The sequence below is a fragment of the Zootoca vivipara genome, chromosome 3 (assembly GCF_965207765.1).
Source record: "Zootoca vivipara chromosome 3, rZooViv2.hap1.1, whole genome shotgun sequence".
Taxonomy (NCBI): Eukaryota; Metazoa; Chordata; class Lepidosauria; order Squamata; family Lacertidae; genus Zootoca; species Zootoca vivipara.
In genome coordinates, this window is record NC_142586.1 from 81,265,381 (window position 1) to 81,276,045 (window position 10,665).

At 43.9% G+C, this 10,665-nt stretch overlaps 1 long non-coding RNA gene across 1 annotated transcript; it reads right to left on the reverse strand.

The window, feature by feature from the left end:
* Positions 1-8,325: 8,325 nt before the first annotated feature.
* Positions 8,326-10,119, reverse strand: LOC148686325 (uncharacterized). The gene is made up of 3 exons (XR_015949106.1): positions 10,007-10,119; positions 8,710-8,992; positions 8,326-8,487 (listed from the first exon to the last, which is right to left on the reverse strand). It is a non-coding gene; the product is annotated as an uncharacterized LOC148686325 (long non-coding RNA).
* Between the last annotated feature and the right edge of the window lie 546 nt (positions 10,120-10,665).

Sequence of the window (10,665 nt, forward strand, 5' to 3'; positions counted from 1 at the left end):
AGAAAACAACTTTTCTCCATTTCTACGAGACACCCCAAGAGCAAACACACAAAGGTGGAATCTCTCAGCCCTGCATTCTTAATGCATTTAATGGTAACCACACTGTTACCATAATTAGTACAAACAAAAAGAAGGATGTGATGTAAGTCAGAAGAAAAGAAGAATGAAATGAATATTTAGTCAATGTGAGTAATTCAGGAGTCGGTGGCAGCTGATGACATGCCACTTTGGAGCTGATGCCATACACCCTGAGGTGCTTAAGGAACTGGCTGATGAAATTCCAGGGATGTCAAATGAAACACGGAGAACCCAAGGAAATCACAGGCAGTCAGGGGCGGGGAATACTGTATTATCTAAAGGTGAAAGTACTTACCTGGAATGGCAGACTTCGGTATCTGTTACCGGAGGGGAAACAGCATGGATGAAATGTAGCGCCCACTGAAAGATGTAAACAAGAGAAACCAAATAAGTGGAAAGAGCACAGAAGTGAAAGATCCCTTTCACCAAGCGTGTCTGCGAAGAAGTGGTGCAAGAGGCCAGGAACAGGCCATTCTAGATCAGACCATTTCACCCATATTCATGAATACATCTAGGGCCAGGTGCACTCCATGGGACACTCTCACAAGCATGCAGGGCTGCTGTTGGACTCCAGGCTAGGCCATGGTTATGTCAAGGCACCATCTGTGTGAGCGGCCCTTCCACCTGGGCTCTAAGCACAAAGCTGCCAACATTTATGCAATGGCAGTGGCACTCTGTGGAGCTGCTGTTTTTAGGGAGATCACTGTGGCTGCACATTCCACAGCACACACATGGAGCCGCCTTTTCACCAATATTGTACTGCCACTGAAGCACAACCGGACTCCTTCAGAGGTCCTGAAGCTGTTTGGGACTATCCTCATGTACAAGCTGGTCCTTAGAACTATACCGTATAATAGTATGTGAGTTTAAAAGCACTGTAAACCATATCAAGAAAAGCTGAAGAAAATATGTGTCCTTCTTAGGGGACATGGTAATAACTGCCTCACACTATTGAACATTGTCACTAAGAATAACAGCTGGTTTTCCCACCTCCTTTTCACTGAGGTAAGGCTACAATGCAATTGCAGCGGCAGATGTGGAAAACTTGGATTAAGTAATAAACAAACCTGCTGTTCCAGGAAGAGTCAGTGATGTGTGCAATGAGGGCCAAACTACACTGAAGGCAGCATAGTTGTATTTTCCACCTACCCCTGATCAGGCAAATAGCAGCTTCCAGGGGGCAAATTGGTTGGGGAAACAGTGCAGGTAGAAGAGTGAAACACCCTCTTTCTCAGTACTACTAATCTGATCTAATCTGGAGCTACTTGTGCCTCTGTTGAAGTTTATTTTTATTTTTAAAAAGCGGAGAGCTCATAAATCTTTCAGGTCACATGCGGTTTGGCCCTCAGTCTTCTGACATTGTCTGTGTCATGTGTGGTTTGGCTCTGACGGACAGGAATTTATGTAAAGTAATTCAGCAAGCTTTAGAGCCAAGTAGGAACTTGAAACTCTGTTTCCTTCCAGCATCCATACCCTGCACTCTGGCCCTGCAGTACACACACTACACTACACTACACTACACTACACTACACTACACTACACTACACTACACTACACTACACTACACTGGCTCTCAGTGAAATTGATGGTTTTAAAACCGAAATTGACAGTACCATAAATCCACACCACAGATTCATTATGGACTCCTCCAGACCTAATTCCATCCATCTGAAGAAGTGTGCATGCACACGAAAGCTCATACCTATGACAAACTTAGTTGGTCTCTAAGGTGCTACTGGAAGGATTTTTTTTATTTTGTTCCATCCATCCACACACATTACTTTTATTTTTCTTATTACTATTAGTGTCACCTGCCCTTTAGCAGAAGGTCCCACAGCAATGTAAAATACAACAGTGGAAAAACAGTTGAAAACAAATTATTGGCACTTTAAACTTTTTGGTTCAAACTGCAGCTACCCTTCACTCCACTGGAAATTGCTACTGGAATGCAGGGAGGAAGACTGAGAAGCAGCACTGATGGGGCCTGGAAGAGTTTGCTCAAAGGCTGTGTGACCCCCAATCCTCTGTGCAGGAGGAAACAGCCCTACTAGACTAGAGTTGGCTTCTCTAGAAATCAGATGTTTAAAGTGGACCCACTTTCTGAAGTACCGTCTTCTAATCTACAGAGGTAAGGTTCCTGAGAAGAAATGGGTGTGAAGTGAAACCCATAAGTAAAGTTTTAATGAAATAAAATAAAATCCCACTATAATACAGAATGGAGCCAATGAATCATTTGCCCCAACTTACGCCCCTAATTCAGGGGTAACCTGTGCCAATGGCAACTGTGACAGGTGCTTCTTAGCTATCCAGCTTCACAGGTGTTCAAAAATAAGCTGCTTTTCCCTGATCGCCTATAGGAGGAGTGGGGAATCTCAGACCCAGGAGCTGCATGTGGCCCTCCAGGCTTCTGCATCTGGCCCTCAGAATTCTCCCCAGGCCCTGCCCCTCCCTGGCTCTGCTTTGCTCCTTGAGTAACTGATAATGCCTCTTGCCTGCCTAGATTGAGGGTGCAGAGGTTTGGGTGTGCCTGGAAACTACCCTAGTGTGCAAAGGTAACATTTATATTTGTTGCTCACCCACTTTTGCCTTTGACCCCACCCATGACTGGCATGGAGCCCTCAGGCTGTGAAAGGTTCCCCAGTGTGATCTACGGAGATCACTATCCTCAAGATGGTTCCCAGACGCGCTATTGGGGACCTTGGTTTCCTCTCAACTTAATGTTCCGAGTCTTCCAGTGTTCTAGTTTTCACTTATGGAGACTTCACGGATGAATGTGTATTTTGGCATTGTGTCAGGCGTCGGGATAAAACTGTGCAATTGTTATAAAGTAGGTGATGCAACTGAACTTTGCATAACCTGACACAACACGTTCAGAAAGTTGAAAGTTTAGTATCCTGGGCTCTTCTTTTACATAGCATACATATATACGTGAGGGAAGGCAGTGTGGTTGGCCTGCAACTTTGCCCAAGGCATCACAGCTTCCTTATAGTTATTCTTGAGTTTTAAATGGTTGAGTGGATCTCTCGAACATGAAGGGGGGGGGGTAAGTTCACAAGTGCATTCAAAGCACCAGAGAGGAACGGAGACCTTTCAGAAAGACAACCACATTGCCACCGCCACCAAGGAGGGGAGGTTATGGTGGGATACAAGGACTGATTGGAAAGGGCATGGGAAGTGTGGAAGGGAGGCCCCCAATGATGTCATTGGAAGCAGATGGGGTCCAGAATAAACTGAAATATTTCCCAGGGAGGTGGTGAGGTGAGTGCGGAAGAGATAGTTTTTCCTACCCAATTCTGAACTGAGTCAAAGAGCCCACCCTTCACTACCTAGCAATCCTTTTTAGCCCAGTGAGTTTATTATTTATTTAGATTTTGAAAAATGCAAGTATGGACAGTCTTCAGCTCACCTAAATATAATAATAATAATAATAATAATAATAATAATAATAATAATAATAATATATTATTTATACCCCGCCCATCTGGCCGGGTTCCCCCAGCCACTCTGGGCGGCTTCCAACAAAATATTAAAATACAGAAATCCAGCAAACATTAAAAGCTTCCCTAAACAGGCGGATCTCTTCAGTAGCTCTAGGATTGTATTTATATAAAGCACACCCACACACCATTTAGATGGCAAGTACTTCACATCTTCCTGAAAGCTTGCTGCCATTTCTGAATAGCTTTCCTAACATGAGCATCTATATATGTGGTGGCCACTTAAAAATCCTAGTCAGTCTGGCAATCTGTGTACATGTCAGAGACGGACGCACAACGAGACTCAACAGAATTGGAGACCTTTGCAGAAGACGCAGCTCATATTGCACAGCAGCCAAACCATTAAACTCTTATGAGGCTTCAAAGGTGAGGCTTCACAACCATCCAGTGTATGCCTCCAACGACATGCCCTTCATGAAACTGGTGTGGAAGGCCAAGGAGAAATTCTTGGACCAAGCCTGTATCAGCAGCAATAGACTATTAAAAGAAGGATCAGGATGAGCTCACCCTCCCTCATTGCTAGAGCATTGAGAGAGGATTTCAGGCTGGGAAATTGGCAAAGTCCCTTTCACAGTGTGCATGTGGGGCCACTGCCAAAGGATTCCACTTTTAGACACATGTTGGAGCTTGCATTGACATTTGCCGTGGCGTATCCCACACTGAATCCTGAACAGCACCTGCATCTTGGTGGCTAACTGGCGGAGGTGTACCTAGGGCTGGTGACCCTGGCATCTGGCTAAGGAGATGACGATGATAGAAAGATGAAGTTCTCCTGCGGCACCTGGAGTGCTGTCCCCCAGCTCAGCGATACAGTACCTGCTTCCACCCGCAGAAGGAATTTGCTGGGATCTCCAGCAGGAAAAGCTGTTGCAGGGGGAGATGGGAAGGGGTTCCTTGGAGTGGTTTTTGGGCAAAGAGCAGTGCAGGCACAAGGAGGCATGTTCCTCCTCTCCAGGCAACCTTGCCTGCTTCTCAGATTTTTTCTGGGGGGGGGGGGCGGATACCAATAGAGCTTCTTGCCAAGGGTGCAAGGGACCCCAGGTATACCTTTGCTATTCAAAGACAAAAGAAACAAGAACTGCCTTTTTTGCATGCAGCCGCTGGGAGAGATCATCAGGGGGTTTGGGCTGGGTGTTCATCAGTATGCGGATGATACCCAGCTCTACCTCTCCTTTAAATCAGAACCAGTGAAGGCAGTGAAGGTCCTGTGTGAGTGTCTGGAGGCGGTTGGAGGATGGATGGCGGCTAACACATTGAGATTGAATCCTGACAAGACAGAAGTACTGTTTGTGGGGGACAGGAGGCGGGCAGGTGTGGAGGACTCCCTGGTCCTGAATGGGGTAACTGTGCCCCTGAAGGACCAGGTGCGCAGCCTGGGAGTCATTTTGGACTCACAGCTGTCCATGGAGGCGCAGGTCAATTCTGTGTCCAGGGCAGCTGTTTATCAGCTCCATCTGGTATGCAGGCTGAGACCCTACCTGCGTCTCGCCAGAGTGGTGCATGCTCTAGTTATCTCTCGCTTGGACAACTGCAATGCGCTCTATGTGGGGCTACCTTTGAAGGTGATCCGGAAACTACAACTAATCCAGAATGCGGCAGCTAGACTGGTGACTGGGAGCGGCCGCCGAGACCACATAACACCGGTCCTGAAAGACCTACATTGGCTCCCAGTACGTTTCCGAGCACAATTCAAAGTGTTGGTGCTGACCTTTAAAGCCCTAAATGGCCTCGGTCCAGTATACCTGAAGGAGCGTCTCCACTCATTCTGCCCGGACACTGAGGTCCAGTGCCAAGGGCCTTCTGGTGGTTCCCTCGCTATGAGAAGCCAAGTTATAGGGAACCAGGCAGAGGGCCTTCTCGGTAGTGGCACCTACCCTGTGGAATGCTCTCCCACAAGAAGTCAAAGAGAACAACAATTACAGACCTTTAGAAGGCATCTCAAAGCAGCCCTGTTTAGGGAAGCTTTTAATGTTTGATGGATTTCTGTATTTTAATATTTTGTTGGAAGCTGCCCAGAGTGGCTGGGGGAACCCAGCCAGATGGGCGGGGTATAAATAATAAATTATTATTATTATTATTATTATTATTATTATTATTATTATTATTATCATTATCATTATTATTATTTTCCAAGTGAATTACATGTGGGGCGCTGATGATTGTATGAACGAGCCCTAAGACCTTTTTTTGAACAGCATATGGGGAAATAGGCTCTTCTCCCAAATAATCCTCACCACCTCTTTGCAAGCTCATTCAGGAATCCTGTTTGCATTACTGCACGTATCATTAACCTTTCCCATCCTTCCTTCGGCTAATCTGATCGCAGGCACTGCCTGTGCTGCTCAGTTTGCATAGAGGAGGACTTGAAGCAGGAGCCAAGTATCTGTGACTTCTAAAGAGCAAGTGGGAGGAGAAGGATGAGGAAAGCTCAGGTCTCCTTCTTCACACAGTTCTTGAACTTATGACTCAACGTCAGGGAAACTTGTAAAACGGAAAAGAAAAAAACAACACCAAACCAAACCTGACTACAGAGGATGGCAGGGCGCGTGGTTTGATGTATGAATTGCTTTCCTTTCATGTTGGCCATCATGATGCAACAATTCAAATGAATTTCTCTACCAGGCAGCCAGGAATATGCCAAATGGGGAGAGCTTCTTCCCATTTCTCTGTGTGCTTTGTCACACGTGAGTCACTCCTGAGGAACAGGTCTGCGGTTCGGCTTTAGAAGAAGTGTGTACACAGTTTAGGAGAACAAAATGGGTGTAAATAACAGGCAATGCTTTTGCTTTATAATGCAGACATCACAAAGGTAGCAAGTTGAGCCCCAAGAGGATACAACATAGACGATCTGTTTATGCAAAGAACCCAATAAATTCAACAGGAGTCTGGTGGGCTATCATGGAAGGGTTGTTGGGCCACCAGCCCCCACTGGCAGAGGAAGAGGAGTGCTGGGGGAGCGCACCTAGTGGGGTGCCATCATGGCTGCCCCCGCAGGTGGCGCACCCTGCCCCCAGGACACACGCCAGCCCTGCCCCTGCCTGCTCTCCACCCCCCGGTGACGGAGCATGAAGCTCCGCCACTGCCAGGCCTCACTCCCCACCCTCCACCCCACAGTTTATGGAGAAGCCTAGTGTGAAATACCCTACAGTACAGCAGAATGTTTTACCCTGACAAAGATGCCACAGTGCATGTTTTTCTTTCTTCTACTCTTAGCTCTCAATGACTTTTGGCATGTTCTTGGAGGATCTTGCCTAAACACACTTAAAATAATTCCCAAAAGAAGAAAAAGGGCAATAAAATAAAAGAGCGGGAGTGCAAGAACCATGGGGACAATGACACAGGAACACAGGAAGCTTCCTTATTCATTGACCTATCTAGGTCAGTACTGCCTTTGTTGATGGCCAGCAGCTCTCCAGGATTTCAGGCAGCCTTCTTCCCAACGCTACCTGGAGATGCCAGGGATTGAACTTGAGACCTTCTGCCTGCAGAGCAAATGCTCTACAACTGAGCAATGGTCCTTTTTTTTTTGCTAAGCAGACTATTTGTAGTGCTAAATATAACGGATTCATTTGTTTCAGTCTGGGGTTTATAGTTAAAGATAGCAAAGGGACAATATGATAGTATGACTATTTTGAGATGTAGGGATCCATTCTGAGGCAATCCACCCGCTTTCTTTCTGCTGAGGGGTCTCCTCCTTCTTAGTTTTGAAGTTTTTCTTTCGAAACTTTTGTCCCACTATTTTTTTTATTTTTTTATTTACTCCACTGATGGCTGTTACGTTCCGTCTTACTGTCTTGGCAGGCAAACCAGATTTGATCTTTGAGACCTACTTTCCCGCTGCAACCTATTTTTCAGTTGGTTACTGAAACCTGGTGTGTCATCATCCATAACAAAGCTGGCAGTAAGCCCCATTGAACAAATGGACAGTATTCATTTAGAAAATTTGCTACTTGCATTTCACTGTTGGTAGTCCCAAAGTGGGATACAATGTCAATTAAACACAATAAAAATACATAGCAATCTGTCAACAGAACATGCCAACATAAACAGAATCAGCATATCCATTTAACAGCGTAGCACTTCAACTTTAAACAAAGGCCTGAATGAATAAGTACATATTTCAGCTTAAAGTGGATAGTGAGCCCCTGGCGCCATCTTTAATTCTCCCTTATCCATGTGGCATTCTCCTCCAACTACTGCTGTCCCACACGTTCTCCTCCATAAATCTGGAGATTCCCTGTGCTACATTGATTGCATAGAGAATCTCCAGATTGAGGAAGGAGACTCTCCTGTGTATGGAAGCAGCTGCTCAAGCAGCCCCACTAAACTCAACACACAGTCAATGACGGCATGAATGTTTGTATTGCTAATGGTTTTCTTCTTTGTCGTTATTTAGCTTTGTTTGTCATTAGCTGCCTGTGTTAATTTGTCTGTGTTGACTACAAACTCTGATGGGACAGGTTAGGGCCAACTAAGAGATGGTGGGACAAAATTGGGGTTTGTGGCACAAAGCACAGGGATAGGCAGGGCTTTTTTCCCCCAGCCAGAACTCATCAGAACTCAGTTCCGACACTTCTCAGGTGGGCGCCATTGCCATTATAAGAGAACAAGGGAGGCATTCATGGTGTGTCCTGGCACTTTTTTAAAAAAAGCATTGGGTAGCTTTTGAGGGAACACTAGATTTTGAGTTCCATAGTTCATGCCTGTTATACACATACAGTATTCATCAGTGTCTGGAGTGAATGTCCTTCAGCTTCTCCTCATCTTTGGTCTTGAATGAGGCCTCTCCACTCTGATTCATCTTTCAGGCTTCACTTTTTAGAATGTATCAAACCAAACCTGGAACCCTGAACAGGGTCTTAGTATTGTGTTTGACGAGTACTTTTCTCAAGATTGAGCTGCTGTCAGAGAACTACAAAAGGGAAGTCAGAGAAGGAGGCCATTGATTAAGGAAATATATCAACTTCTTGTGTGCATAAGATTAGAAATATCTCTGTTTGCAATTCTCTGTCAGAACTCTTAGGAGAGAAAAAGATCCATGCAAATAAAATTGCCAAAAAAAGCAGAACAGACCTCAATGATCCTGCAAAGGAACAGAATCACAGAAAGAAATGTCTGTGACAAGTATGTATACCTCTTGTGGTGCTGGCCAAAGTGAAGTTCCACTTTCCCTAGTAGTACCAGGTGCCTTCAAATGACAGATCAGCATAGTATTGATGCACTCGTTGTGGATTTGCCTGCAAAACTAACTGTTACATAAAAGCAGGGACCTTGATGTTAAAACAAAACAACGAATGAACCCAAGGATCCGGCATGTGTACAAAATGAGGGAGCTCTATTGTTGGATACACATTAGAAGCTGGTCCAACTGGGACTTTTAATGACATTTGTGACATTCATCCATTTGGCAAGAGCTTCTGGAGGCAAACACAGGAAAATAAATAAATAAAACAGAATTTCACTGACACGGCAACAAAGGAAGACAAGAAAAACAAAAACAAAGAGGATGAAAGATGACTTTGTTCAATACACGTTCAGAAGCCTCTGCATTTCATTGCTTGAAAGTATCATGAATTCATAAAACAACCCTGCTCCCATTTCCCTCCCATTTCCCTGTATTTGTTCCAGATTGTAAGCAAGGACCTCTTGTAACTGATATTTATATAGAGTGGCACTATATAAATAAATAATATATTATTAGGGTGCTGCATGGGATGTGGCTTTTGGGTCTGTTTCTTCCCATTCAAGACATCCCCAAAGCTGAGGGGAACATCGGAGGGGACCTACAATGCAGGCCGAGATGTTCCTGGAAGGAGGAAATTTAACAACATAAATGCAAATCTGTGCACATTTATTTTTGCATGTGCTTGATGGGACTCTTTGGAGCACTGACATTAAAAAAAATATTTTAAAGGAAACATTTTTTCCTCTACAAAAACAAATCACAATGAAATTGCTATTACTCCACAATAATTAACAAAGGTTTGCACTTGTCTGCCAATAATATTGAAAGCTACTTCTCTTTCTAACATTATCTGTCTGTCTATATTTGATCATTGGAACTGTTGAAGCTTTTCAGTAGCTGACTATAATTTTTTTTCTTCTGGTAACAGATTCAGAATAAAAGGTTTTATAGAAAGATGGAGAGGATTATCAAACTTATTAAGATAAATGATAATAAGATCCATAATAAGATTAGCTTCTGATATTTGACCAATTAGCTCCAAAACCTGTTCCCAATATCTCTGAATTATATTATACTTCCACAAAAGATTTATAATGGCACATGTGTGATATGGGGAATGTAAGGCACACTGGCATGTTAAAAGTGCAAAAAGTACCCAACATGCTACACTGGCAAAGTTGATTAAATGGTAGGCTTCTATATAAACCAGTTACATTTGTGCGCATGAGTGTGCTATTGTTCCTACCGTTTAAGGGGTTCTCAGACAGTGCATTCTCCCGGTTTGGCTCAGGTCTGCTTAGCTTCGGAGATGGAATTCTATGAGGTGCTTTCTCACTATTCTGCCGTTGTAACTAGAATCTGTCCTTTAAATAAAAATAAAAAGATAAAAAAAATAGTCACTTTACTGGGATAAGTGAAGGTGGATTAGGGATAGGCTATAGACTTTAATAGGTCACATATTATTCTTGGTAACAAAGCAGTCACCCTCAACACAAAAAATGATTCAGGAAATTTAGCAGAGGAGTTGAATGCAAGTCATATTATTTTAACAGCAAGATTCCCATTAAATGGTGGGAATGTGTTTTGAAATGTAGCCATAAAGAGATTCTGTAGCTGATGAGGGCCAGACCCAACTTTCCTTTCCAGATGGATTTGTCACACTTTTCTTTCCCGCGGACTCTGCATCCCTTGAGATCCTCCTTTCTGCCCCTATTTCCCCAAGACTTGCATTGTTGCAATGGGCAATATCAATTTTAGTTTCTCATTTTCCAAATCAGTTGCTCACATTTCTACAGCAGCTTGTAATTTTTTTTTAAGTCCTCATAAAAATCTGTCAGGACTTGGGTACAAAGTTCTCTTACTATACACATTTTCAAATGCAATTTTGTCCAATATACGTTTTTT